Genomic DNA, 14195 nt, shown 5'->3' on the forward strand with positions numbered 1-14195 from the left:
GAGAGGGGCCAAGGAAACCTGATGCAGAGCTGTGAGATGATAGGGGTCAGCTGGCCCTCAGAGAACTTACCCTCTGGTACCCACAGATGTGCACAGCTCACAAAGCTGTGTACAGAAGGTGCCAACGGAGCAGGGACAGTTGTTGGAACTAAGAAACTCAGAACCTAGAGGCAAAACAGACTCTTTCTGGCCTCATGGTGAGGAAGAGGCTTCCTGGAGGAGGTCGGCCTTCAGGCTGGGGCTGGGGAGATCCTGAGGGAGGGGCAAACATGAGCTCAGGGAGGAGGAAGGCAAAGTGCATTTGGGGGTGGAGGACAGTGAGAGATGGTAGGTGAAGACCAGAGCCTGGTGGGAAAGGACCTCAGGTGTCCTGAGAAAGCTGTTTCTCCACCATTGGCCTTGCAGTTGTGTTTTCAGCCTGGAGTTTCTTCCTGATGACATGCCCCCAAGAGCAGGAGAGTGCTTCAAAGGTCAACTTGCTGGGCTCGTTTCTAAAACAGGAAACAGCGATTAGCAAATCAATTAATTAAGTCCCAGTAAACCACTGGATTATAAAGAATGGTTATTTGTTAACTGAAGACAGACCTTGGCCCCTGCTGAGAGGTGGTGTGATTCTGGGAGAAGGCTGACCAGGAGCATGCTAAAGGCATATGCAGGACTACCTATATGTGAAATTCCAGCAGCCCAGCTCTGCTGATGACAGAAATGACCATAATAAACCAAGGAGGCCACAAGTCAAACAAATAATTTGGTTGACAAATAGGAGTATAAACAAGACTTTGATTAATGAATTTCCTAATAGTTCTCTGTTTATTGACATTAGCTCAGCTTGGTCCTTAAGCTTGACATTGCCCATATATGTTGCATAGCATAACACCTTCCATTCATTCTGAGACTGTTTTGCAGCTTTTTGTCTGGATGTTTTTTGCTTTAAGTCTTGTCTCCCTGACTGGGCCAGAAGCCCCTAGCTCTGAGAACCCTTTCTATGCTTATCGAAGAAACAGGAAGGTCCTGAAACTTTCTGTGAGTGATAAATAGAGAAATGAGGGAAGAAAGAGGAGCCTCTAGCTTCAGCATCTTAAATCCTAGGCACTGGTCTGGGAATCGGGGTCCAGCTCCTTCTCACTATAACTACTGTTTCCCTTTTAGACTAACCTGTTGTGCCTGGATTGCTCCATCTTTGAGGGGAAGGGCTCATTCCAGAAGACCCTTCCTCCTCCTGGTGTTACAGTCATTGAAAAGGGCAGGAGACTGGAAAAGACACTAAACAGAGCAAAGGTATCGTAGCTTCTCCAAGGCTCATCTTGGCCACCACTTAGCCTGCTTCTAAATGAACTTAACCAAAGTATTTTGGGGGAACCTTAGCCATTGCCTCTGATGTTCAGAACCTAGGATGGGGTTGTCCTGGGAAGTTACCAGCCTGCCTAAAGTTGATCACCAATCCCTGGCCAGTGGACACCAAGAGCCCCTGTTCTTGTCCCTGGAATGGGAATGGGCTCTGTTGACCTGGGCCGGGATTCCAGCCTGGAGCGGCTTTGTAGGCAGCGTTAGCAACATGGTGAAAAGCAAAAGCAGGAGGAGTTGAAGCTGTAAATGCCAGCTGTATTTTTATTGGTCGTCTGCAACTTCAAAGCTTTCCCCTCTTTAAAGGAGGCCCACGCAGGTATCCAGTTGGCTCTCGGAGCTCCCAGCCTTGATGCCTTATTGATTTTCAATGTGGCTTGACTCCCAGGTGGGCAGACTTCAAACTGGTCTGTATTTTTCTGCTGTCATGTTTCCATCCTTGTTAGTTTCCATCTCCAGCAAGATTCTGGGCATGTTTGAGGGCAGCTTTTCCTTCTTTGGCTTTCTCTCCATTTTCTTCTGGATGGGATTTCAGACATCCAGGGCCACTGCTGCTGGGGTGGTGTCTTGCGTGGTTAATACCTAGATGTGCCAGATGCTGGCAAGTGCGAGAGAGAAGATGCAGTCCTTGTTCTCAAGGGATTCACACCCATCCATCTAAGTGTTTTCTTAGTGTGGTTACTATGGAAGGTGTGGCCAGCAGTGGAGGGTGGGGCCAGTCACTTGATGCCACCACCCCCTTTAACACAGTCTCTTCAGAACTGACTTAAAGCCACCACGTGGTTGTGGAGCTGTTGTTTGCCCAGCACCAGGAAGAACAAGCATTCATTAAATGCAAACTACAAATATTCATTAAGATGTTCATTAAATGCCTGCACTAGGCCACGCATTGAGCTTTGCTGATATTTACTAGTAGCTTTATCTAAATTCCATGTAAATTCTATGCTACTCTGTGAGGCAGGTTATTCTTAGCTCCCCTTTATAAATGAACATGCCAGGTTGCAGGGGTTTAATAACTTGCCCAAGCTTACTTCACAAGCAAAAGGCCAAGGATGGTCTGAGCTGCTGCTTTTGCCTGACCACACCAGGCTGGGCTGGGGGCATGTGTGTGTGTTGGGGAGGAAGGGAGACTGGAAGCTTGTCATCTTGTTGGGAGACAGATACTAATTATGTGGAATAAATGAGCAACATGAGGGATATGTGTGGCAATAATAACAGCAAACATTTCTTGCTGGGCACAGTGGCTCATGCCTATAATCCCAGTACTTTGGGAGGCTGAGGCAGGTAGATTACCTGAGGTCAGGAGTTCGAGACCAGTGGGGCCAACATGATAAAACCCCATCTCTATTAAAAATACAAAAAACATTAGCTAGATATCGTACACCTGTAACCCATGCTACTCGGGAGGTAAGGCATGAAAATCACTTGAACCAGGGAGGTGGAGACTGCAGTGAGCTGAGATCACACAGTTGCACTCCAGCCTGGGCGACAGAGTGAGACTCTGTCTCAAAACCAAACCAAACACACACACACACACACACACACACACACACACACACACACACACAGAAAGCAAGCAAACATTTCTATAGCACCTACCAGGGACTGTTCAAGTGCTTCACCAATATGAGCTAATCCCCATGGAGGGTATGGAGGCCCAGAGGAGTTGGGTAATTGTCCCAAAGGAATGCAGCTGGGAAATGTCAGAGTTGAAATTCAGACACTGAGTGTGTCTTAAACACTTCATTGAGTGTTGAGATGGCGAGCGAGGGGCACCAGCAGTGTAGACTGAGCAGGGCCTTCTCTTTGAGAGCTTCACTGCCTGCTTTCCCAGACTTGACCTCTTATAACCTCCAAAGAACTGTGAGGCAGTGGCCAGGCCTCATTGTCACCCTCCTTGATAGATGAGGCAGACAGATGTCAAGTGGGTGCTTAGAATGACTCACACCCTAACTTCCTGTCTTTCTACTGCTGGGGCTTTCTAGAGGAAAAAAAAAAGTATCCAGTTGGGACATTGAAGAGATGTTTGGTCGGAAGTATGTTGCCTGCAAATATGGGACAAACAGATCCAGGAAGGCAGTATCCTAAGAAATGGATCCAGGAAAGACAGTTCCTCTTCTGCAGTTCCATCTGCTCTGGCTACCAAGGGAGCTGGGAAAGTGATTTTTGTGACTATAAAAAAAAAGAGGTAGGTTGGAGAGAAGGCTGGGTTCAGGTCCCAGGAGAATTCCCTGGTGCCCTGGGCACAGGCCTTCTGCTCTGCCGCCTGCCTGGCTCAGCCAAGCGGGAGGAGGGCCTTTGAAGTCACAGACCACCAATAAAATTGCAGCTGGCACCAGGAGCTTACAGGACTCCAGGCGTGAGATTTTACACCACTAAGGGGCTAAGCCAGCACTGACAGGGCTTGGAATGTGCCCTGGACTCCCCTTTCTTCTGCAAAAAGCCACTAGGGTGCCTCAGACCCTGGCTACCCTGTCACCCAATCAATCAAGGCTGCAGCAAGGGCCCGTGAGTCACCACAGGGAAGCGAGCAGAGCAGCTTACAGTGTGGACCTGAGCCTGAAGCACACGTAGAAACAGCCACAGTGCTGCAGGTTGTGAGCCCAGGCTGGGCTGGGAGGGCACAGGCAAGGCGAGGCTCTGTGACAGACATGAGACCAGCAGTAGGGGAGAGCAGTGAGGATGGGAATGGCTGTGGGGAGATCAAACGTGGCAGCCCTTTAGGTTTCAGTATGAACAAAGGCATGGAGGCTGGAATAAAGGAGGCACTGTCATTCTTCCTCCTTCCCCTCTTCTTTCTCCCTTTTCCCTTGTCCTCTACTTCCTCCTTTTCTCCATAGTCTTTTAAACTGCTCTTTACATCTGCCCCAGTGCCGGGGATGGTCCCATTTCTCCTCCTAAGGAGCTCAGGATCTCAGACAGGCAGCATCCTCAAGGATGGGCTTTGGACCAGGACCTGAAGAAAGGAGGTTGATGCCAAGAGAACCTGGCCAAGCACCATGACCACCTGGAGAGTCGTGAGCACAGTGGGAGCAGAGCTAACCTTTGGTGTCATCCTCATCCCTGCCCAAAGTTTTCTCTGGGAACCCACTCCCATCCTCTTGGGAAGCAGCTGTTGATGCAGCTCTTCTGAAGCATTTGGTGTTGGGTGGATTCACTCCCTTCAAGGATGGTGAATAGCAGGAGCCCCAGGGATTGAGCTGACTGGGGAGAGCCATTATCTGGATGTTGTAGCCAGGAAGGGGAGCTGAAATAGAAACCAAAAAAACACACGGAATAGGCAAAGGAATGAGTAGGGAATGAGCCTGGAGGACTGAGAAGGTTCTGGGGTTGGGTCTGTGGTTGGGGTCTTCACTGTGGCACTCCCTCAGACCCCAACCCTAACCTAACTGAGCCAGGAGATCAGCAGAGTTTGTTCTCCTGACGCTGGTGATATAGCAAGGTAACTGTCCACAACCAGCAAGAACTAGGAATTACAATTGCATTCTACAGATTTCCACCAGCACAATGACAGTTTATAAATGCCATGGTAATGCCCAAAACTGACTTTATATGTTTCTGGGAACTGCTTGCCTTTTTTCCAGAAAGTTCATGAATTATCCATCCCTTATTTAGCATGTAATTAGGAGTATGTGTAAATGTAGCTAGCCAGCCATCCACCAGTGCTACTCCACCTGTGGGATAGCCCTGCTCTGTCTATGGAGCAGCCATTTTGCTGTAAGCTGTTGCTCAAATCAACTTGCTTCCTTTTACTGTTGGCTCATGCTTGAATTCTTTTCTGAGTGAAGTCAGGAACCTTCCTGGGCTAAGCCTCAGTGTTGGGGTTCACCTGCATTACCAGCTGTCCCATTTGGGCAGAGACACTTACAAGAGGAACCTGGTTAAGGTTTCCAGTGACGGAACAGGAGCCGTAATGGAGGACTATGGAGTCTGCAGGGGCTGCAAGAGACTTGTGAGCAGGGAGCTTTTGCAGTGTACCTGTACCCACAGGTCAGGCTCCAAAGGCAGCCTGCTCATTTGCCCCTCCTCTTTACCCACCCAACCCCCAGGTTGGTCTTTTATGAAGAATTGTCCTGACCAGGGAGATGACAGTACTAATTGGTGTTGATTCCTCCAAACTTGCAAAGCTGTTGTCAGTAGTGCCGTCATTTGTCTTGGAAAAAGCATACTCCTCCCTGCAGCTGTATCACTAATGCAATAATATCAATAAGAGGAGGGTCAAGTAAGGAAGGGCTGGTAGACTCAGGTCAGACCCACAATGAGAGCTGTCGCCTCAGCCACTAGGGTTGGTGGGCCCAACTCATCACCTTCTGTCTAGAACCGTGGGGAAAAACACCATCATTCTGGTCAGGAACTGGGGAAATGGGGATGTAGGTTTTGTGTTGTTCTAAGGGAATACCCGAGACTGAGTAATTTATAAAGAATACAGGCTTTTTTTTTTTTTTTTTTGGTTTATGGTTCTGCAAGCTGTGCAAGGGTGGCACCAGCATCTGCTCAGCTTCTGGTGAGGCTTCAGGAAGCTTTTAGTCATGGCAGGAGGTACAGGGGAGCAGACATGTCACATGGCAAGAGAGGGAGCAAGAGAACTGCCAGGCTCCTTTTATCAACCAGCTCTTTTCACGAACTAGTAGAGTGAGAACTCACTCATTACCAAGAGGATTGTGCCAAGCTATGCATGAGAGATCTGTCAACCATGATCCAACATCTCCCACTACCCACCCCCTCCAACATCGGGGATCACATTTCAACATGAGGCTTGGAGGGAAAACATATCCAAACTATATTGGGGGTTGGGAGGCATCATTCTACTTTATCCTGAGTGTTGAGCTTCCATATCTGTCATCAGATCAGCCTTAGACATCTCACTGCTATCTAATGAGGAACTGCTGAACCTACCTGCTATGTGCAGACACCTTACTACATGACATGATTAATCAAGCCAAACCCATGTCCGCTTTTTGTTAATTGTTCGGAAAGGCATTTAAATGTGGAGAAAAATCTTCCTCCAGGGACGTTAAGCAGGAAATTATGAAGTGAGACTAATATGATAATGAGGCTGGCAATTTAAAAATGAAGTTTACAGAATGCACACAGCCAAGTGAAGCTTGTCACCCTCAAAGTGGCCGTCATGCACTGGGATGTGCATATTTTGCTACATACTCTGTCTTGTTCCAAAAAGAATTTGAGGTACCAGTCAGTTAGGACTCAGATGTTGCTTAGTGACTTTGGTGTGTGGCAAAACATTTGATCACACTGTGCCTGACACTGAAGAGAGATCATCTGCTGCCTGAGGTTTGTGGTAATAGGAGAATTATGTCAGAGATTCAGATTCTTGGTGTGTTTTGGGTTACATCTTGTTTTTATGACATCCTGTAAGAATGCGGTGAAGTTAGGGTAGCATAAGCTAGTTTGCAAGAGCAGATATGCTGCAAGCCTGGAGTCTAAATTGACTGAGAGTTCAGTAATTCGGAGCCTCGCTGGATTGAAAAAGCCAACTGTTTCTGTACCTGAAACTGAAGCAGAGAGTAAGTGGTATTTAAGAAGTCATAGACTTAGCAGAGGAAAAAAAATCAGTGTTCTGCCATACAGTGATGGGGAGCCTGCTGGTCTAGGTGGGCTAAAGGGCGGCTGCCTTTCCACCCATACCTATGCTTTCAGATGGCCTCAACATAGTTACCATTAAACTGTGAGCACTGGCAGAGCCCAGCAGGCAGTATGTGAAAAAAACAGTTTGTAGGTTCAAAAATTGTGAATAGGCAAGAACTTTAGCGTTAGTGTTTTACATATGGAATGACGAGAAACAAAAGTATTTTAAATGTACTTGAAAAAATGATTTTATCCAAAGAACCATAATCTTGGCCTAAAAGAGCTTGTCCAATCCTTAAAACCACTCCTGGGCACCCAGTCCTGCAACAGCAGGGCAGGACCTGCAAAAGCCAGGAAGTCCTTCAAAGTCTGTATTCTCCAGTGACCACTCAGATGTGACCCAGGAGGACATGAAGGCGTTTCTGCCAGGGAGCAGAATGGGGGTTCCAACAGTAGACGGAATTTTAGGCTGATTATTTTGGAAGCAAAAGCCTTATGTTAAGGGTATGCATGCTTCATGCAGAAAACATGGAGAACTGAGATTTATACCTCCCCATAGCAACCTCCCCTAAAACCCTGCTAATTCCTGTTATTCTATCATATTTGATAATTTCAGTATAAGCAGACTTTTTGCTAGGAACATCTATTTACGTATTTATTTGCTATAAAAGTTGATTATGCTGTATTTGCTATTTTATATTCTGCTTTTTAAACTTAGCAATATATAATAAATATCCTTTTTATTAAATATTCTACTCAAGCATGATTTTAATGGTTGTATATTCAGATCTTATAAAGCTGGAAATGTAGCTTTTAGTTTTCTTATTTTAGGATAATTTCTTCAAGTAGAAATACAGAGCCACAGGAACTGACATTTTTGTGATTTGATTCAGACACTACTATCATCCAGGCACGGTTTTTTGTTTTGTTTTGTTTTTACTAGTTTGCACTTCCTCTGGCAGTCTTTGAATGTTCCCATTTTCCCACCCCTTCTACCACACTGGCTGCCGCTCATTTTCATCTTGGGGATGATGTGGTCTGAGACCAGCACTGCTTCAGCCTAAGATTTTCTTTTTTTAACCTTGACTCTGGCCACACTGGAGGATGATATACTTTTTCATATTCACACTAAAGACCTTCCTTCCATTATCTTCTTGCTGAACTGAACAGCAGCCTGAGAGTAACCATCCATGTGATGTTTCCAACCTTGCACCTCATCGTCCAGTATGGCCCAATGGGTGCGTCCCTGTGCCTTCTGGAGAAATCCTAGATGCTCCCCCAGGGCAAATGCTCTGAGAGAAGGGATGCCCTAGGGTCCCAGCACACATAGAAGGCGAATCGCCCAGCACCCAGTCCTTAGGTGCTTATAAGTAGAGGATTTGGCACCTTTCCTCATAAACAGAATTCTCTAGGACTTCCAGATCACTCCCACCTACCCTGCTGATCTGCTGTTATCATCAATAGAGATTTCTGATTACAAAAGTCCTGTTTTATTGTGGACATTTAAAAAAATGGAAGTATGAAAAAGAAAATTAGTCATATATAGCCTCCAGGAAAAAAAAGAACACCTCACTATTGACATTTTGGTGTATACATGCACAGAATTTTCTCCTCTACCTATGTTTTCCTCAGAGTTGAGATCATATAAATGTGTAACTTGCTTTAAAAATTATTATAAAGAACATTTCAGAGTTACAAACATTTGTCATAAAGATTTATAATGGCTGTATGATATTCACACATGGGGTATTCTAGAATTTCTTTACACATTTCCCTATATTGTTACACATTTAGATGTTTCCATTTTTTTCTTATAACAAAATTCATAATCCTTCATAACCATCTTTGTGCATAAAGCTTATTTTCATTTGGACTGTTTCCCTATAATCAGTTCTCATATGTGGAAATGTATGTGTTTCAAAAGAAAAGCTATATGGCTATTATAGGCAATATGGAGGAATATTACTTGGGAAAGGCCATCTGGCTACTGGCTAAATCTCACCAGAATGGAATTAAAGATCAGTTGGATAAGCAAATGCATGGGTCATTGTGGAAGACTGAATAGTAACCCCTCAAAACTATCCACAATGGAATCCCCCGAACTTGTAAATGTGTTCCCTATATGGCAGTGGGATTTTACAGATGTGATTCAGTTAAGAATTTTCAGGTGAAATTATCCTGGGTTATCTGGCTGAGCCCAATAGAATCACAATGGTCCTTATAAGAGGAAGCAAGAGAATCAGAGTTACAGAGGGGGATGTGATGACAGAAACAGAAGCCCAAGAGAGATTTGATGATGCTACACTATTGACTTTAAAGATAGAGGAGGGGCCACAAGTCAAGGAATGTGGGCAACCTCTAGAAGTTAGAAAAGGCGAGGAAATGGATTCTCCCCTAGTGCCTCCAGAGGGAACTAGCCCTGCCAACACCTTGACTTTAGTCCATTGAGACTGATTTTGGGCTTCTGACCTCTACAGCTGTAAAATAATAAATTTGTGTGGTTTTAAGCCACCAAGTTTGTGGTAATCTGTTACAGCAGCAATAGAGAATAATATAGTCACCAATCAATTATAGGAGCTGAAATGTCACCAAATAAGTGAAAAATCTGGCATGGGTCACATTTCCATATACAATCTTCAAATACCCAAGTTCTAACACACAAGGTTTACTTCTTACACCAATTCTGGCAACTGTGCAAAGTAAATGTCCTCCATATAACAACTCAGGGGCCCATGAAGGCTATATTTCTAAAACACATGGCCTTCTTAATAAGGTACAGGAAGGGAGAGAAAAAACCCTGCATGGGCTCATCACTGCCTCAACCTAGGAATCACCTCCTCTCTCTGCCTCTGGCCAGAGCCCAGCATATGGCTCTGCCCTGCTCCAAAGGGCTTGAGAAGTACAGACTTCCTGTACCAGGAGGACAATAAATAAAGTCTACTGTGTCCTCACAGACAGTTATGGGAAACAGTCTCTACCATACTGAACCTGTATCCGTCAAGTGCTTTGGTAACTCACATTTGCGAGTTGCATGGTGTGACTTGTGGGTGTCCCCATCTGTCCTGAGACTAGCCAGCTGACTGTTGCCCAGAGCTAGCAGGCATAGCCAGCTGAAATTCTGGAAAGTGGATCACGCATGGAGTAATGCTGTTCTCAGGAAATGAGTGATTTATTTTATAATCTAAAATTTAAACTTCTTAATATACCTCCCAAGAAGCTACCTGGTTCAGAAAGCTGCAGAGGAGCCACGGAGCTCAGCAGGAGGCCAGCTCCCTCTCTGGGAGGCTGCCTTCAGGAAACCAACCATCCACCCACCTGATTCCAAAGGAATTACAGAAAAATGGAAAGCCAGGAAAAAAAATCATAAATCATATTTTCAATATGACCTTGTAACATTATCCATGGATGTTACCTCAGACTTCAGTGAGTGTGAGGGACTAATGTTATCCATTTATGAGTGATGCCAAAACTGGAAAATGAAAGACAGTTTCAAATGCACTAAGGTGCTGATGGCACATTCAGTGTCTGGAATTCTATTTTATATTAGAATTATTTTTATTAATGAAAATATGAGAGTTCATTACTATCAGAAAATGAGTTTCTCTTTTATTTCTCTAAATAGGTGTTAAATATATTTAAAATATTGTTTTGAAAGCCCAGGATCATTTGTTTCCTTAAGATCCCTTAAGGACCCACCAAGTGGTATTCACTTGGCAAATCACTGGTGTAACGTCTGGTGATCAGCCTTGCTTGCCATGAATGGCATAACTCACTTAACCAAATTCACACAGGCTGCTGTATAAACCAGAAGGCCAGCCTGCATCTCTGGGGGTAGCATCCAGGCATCAGGAATACATATGTATGTGTGTCTCTGCACTTAGGTGTGAAGTCCTGTGTGATGACAGGGGTAGGTGTTCTAGGGAGGTGGAAGTGCTTCTGCCTCTGTGTCCCTAGATAGTACTCAGATAAGCATTGGCATGTCCCGTGTCTCTCCCTCTCCCATGTCCACAGGGATGGTTCAGTGTCTTGCCATTATCTGATGACCCTGAAGCCATGTTCTGTCTCTTACAAGGACCTCCATTCTGTTCCTTCATGGGTTGATTTTAAACTTAGGGAATAATTTAGGGTTTCTGATCTCTAAGATTAGAAATTAGAGAGAGACCAAATGTACATCCCCAGCTTTACTTTGGAGATATTTAAAATGTATTTCGGAGTGGTAATAGAAATACAAATTGTCATGCCCTACATATACATGGTGACTTTAGGTCCCAGTGTACCTTCTGCTTCCCCGTCTCCTTTGGAAATGTTAATCCACATTCTAGTTTTAAGACCTGCATTTCCCATTGCCTGCAAGTGTTTTCACCTGATGGCTTCACCAGGGCCTTGCAGTAAGCGCCTCTGAAATATGCTATGTATTTCCCACCCAGTCTGGTGGCCTCTGTTTTTGTGCATTATCCCGTCGTGTTCCTGATGGTCCAAGCTTGCACCCTTGGCATCCTTGCTGGGCTTCACTCTTCCCCTTGGCTGCTCATCTGGCCAGCTCCTCAGTCCTGCTGCTTCTGTCTTTGATAGCTCCTTGAGCTCAGCCTCCACCTTTTGCTGCCTTTCTCACTGCCGTCTGCCTTCTCCCTTCTCTCCTGATAACTACAGGTGCTTCTTAACACATCATCCTTCCTGTCCTGGAAGATGGATTAACCACCCTAAAGCGTAGCTCTTATAGGTCACTCTCCTGCTCACTGCCCTCCAGTAGCTCCTACAGCATAAATAATTTATTCCAAACTCTTGAATGGCATTTCAGAATCTCCTGATGTGTCTCCAATCAAGCTTTCCAGTTTCATCTCCTCCTCTGTAACCTACATGGCAGCTAAGTTGGATCCTAGGTGTTCCTCAAGCCTCTCCCAGGCTTCTCCATCTCTGTGTGTTTAATGTCACTGTCTTAGTGAAAGGATTCCGTCTCATTTTGGTCTGCTGAAGTCCTTCCTGTTCTAAGGTTTGCCCAGGTGTCCCTTTCCCCATAAAGCCTTCTCAGTATGTTGGTTGGAGGTAGGTTCTTTCTTCTGTGCATTCCTAGTCCTTTCAAATTATCTTGGAGCATTATCACATTTGTCTTGTGGGTGGGAGGAGGGAGAGGAAAAATAACTAACAGGTACTAGGCTTAATACCTGGGTGATGAAAGAATCTGTACAGTAAGTTCCCGTGGCACAAGTTTACCTGTGTAACAAACCTGCACTTGTATCCCTGAACTTAAAAGTTGAAAGAAAGAAATTCTACACCTAATAACTAAATTTAACAAGGTTGCAGGATGCAAGATGAACATATATAAATTATTGTATGTTTATATATCTATAATGAATCCTTGAACATTAGAATTATGAACAGTGCAATTTAAAATATCATTGGAAAATATCAAATACTTAGGAATAAAGTTGAAAAAGATGTAAAAGATCTGTACGCTAAAAACTACAAAATATTGCAGGGAGAATATTAATGGCATAATGAAAAAATGAAGACATATACTAAAAACAAAAAACAAATTTGCCTTGTATTGTGGCTATTTATGTTGAAGTCTTGATCTTACACACTAAAGGACAAGCCCCTTGAGGGCCAGGACTGTGTTTTTCATCTCTGCAGGCACAAAGAGAGCCTATCAGCATCTGTATACAATGGGGCCAGCTTGATAAACATTTGCTGAGTTGAACTGGTTCCCCATCTGGCATGCAGACGACTGAGAGTCAGAGAAATTAAATAACTTGCACCAGGTGGGAAACAACACTCACAGCCCCAACTCATAATGCAGTCTTTCTTTCCACTACTCCAAGAGTGACTGGATGGGTGCTAACTACGTGTCAGGCATTGGGTGCCCGGGATACAAAAGTGAACAAGACTGCCCTGGACCCTGTCCCCAGTGGAAATTTAGCCTAGTAGGGGAAGGCAAACCTAAATAAACAATAATTAAGAGCTATATGGGGAGAAGCAAAAATGTCAGGATAGCATAGAAAAGGAGGATATGATGTGGGTTGGAGGGGGTTGTGGAGTAGTCAGGCAAAGCTTTCCTGAGGCATTGCTGTTTAGAAAAGCTAGCTGACAAGAACCAAGGGAAGACCAGCTTTCTCATAGTGCATTGAAATGCCCCAGGGCAGGAAATAGCTTAAAAGAAGGCCAGGGTGGCTGGAGGATATGGGGGAAAGAAGACAGTGGCAAGAAATAAGACTGGTTAGGGAGAGTGTCTGATGGCAGAGAGGCCATTTGGAGGCCACCAACAGGAGGGGCTGTGGTCAGAATGGGGCAATGGAGAAGTGGGCAGATACAGGGTAGATAAAGGAGATTAATGGGAAGATTACTGGCGTTATCAGGCAGAAAAGTGTGGAGGTATAGGATTGAAAGATTACAGCAGGACAGAGGGGAGTGGATGCATAACCACCCCAAACATTCCCTTGATGACTGCAGATGGTGAGCCCATGCTTGGAAGTGGGAGGCAGTGTTGAATGCCTTTTCCAGCTACTGATTTGAGGAGATGGGTAGAGAGGACAAGTGTGCAGAGGCCTGGGCAGCACCTGGAGGCCTGGTATTATCCCATTCCTCCACACACTTCTGTGTGGCCTCTTGGGATTTGGAGCCTCTTTGGTTTTCATTTTCATTGAACCATATGGTGAAATTGGTAAAGCCTCGCAAGTGATGCCAATAAAACCCTTTAGATTCTCTAACAGAATAGGACTCTCAGCATCCTCTAAAGAATGACCATTATTCATACTCTCCTAGTTATTCTTTTCCCAGAGAAGGAAATTCTTGTATCAAAGAAAATACTAATTAAAGAAAAAGGGCAACTGACAGCTCTTGGAACACATCATTGCAGACCGGCCTTTGCAAGGTGGACAAACCCTTGCAATTAGAAAGAAAAAAAAAATGCAGCCAGCACTCATTGGATTAGGAGTGTAGAAAAGCAAATGTGTTCAAATCTTAAACACATCATAATTTTAAGCATCCGCAAGTGTTTAGAAAGTGTTAGCCGTTCTGAGTGCATACATCCATTCACTAGTTAAACATCATAACCTGTTTCTTTTCTAAACACATGGGCAGGAGAACAGAGCATGGTTAACATGTTAAACACACTGACATGTTTACAATGTGTTGCAAGAAGGTGTTTAACTTTTTGTGCTCCAAAGCTAAACACTTTGGAATTACAGGGCTGGCTAATTCCACCTACATTTAGCATGGCTGTTGCCTACTGGTCCCTTTGGCTTTGGGCAGGGCAGTGGGAAAGCGGA

The 14195-nt window shown here is 44.7% G+C and overlaps 1 long non-coding RNA gene across 1 annotated transcript in view; it reads left to right on the forward strand.

Moving 5' to 3' along the window:
* LOC144579169 (uncharacterized) overlaps positions 1-7013 on the forward strand; it is a 33528-nt gene extending 26515 nt beyond the window's left edge. The window contains exon 2 of the long non-coding RNA XR_013526109.1: positions 1150-7013. This is a non-coding gene — a long non-coding RNA (uncharacterized LOC144579169). The remainder of the gene's footprint in view (positions 1-1149) is intronic.
* Positions 7014-14195: the final 7182 nt, after the last annotated feature.

This window comes from Callithrix jacchus, chromosome 14, assembly GCF_049354715.1.
Source record: "Callithrix jacchus isolate 240 chromosome 14, calJac240_pri, whole genome shotgun sequence".
Lineage (NCBI taxonomy): Eukaryota > Metazoa > Chordata > Mammalia > Primates > Cebidae > Callithrix > Callithrix jacchus.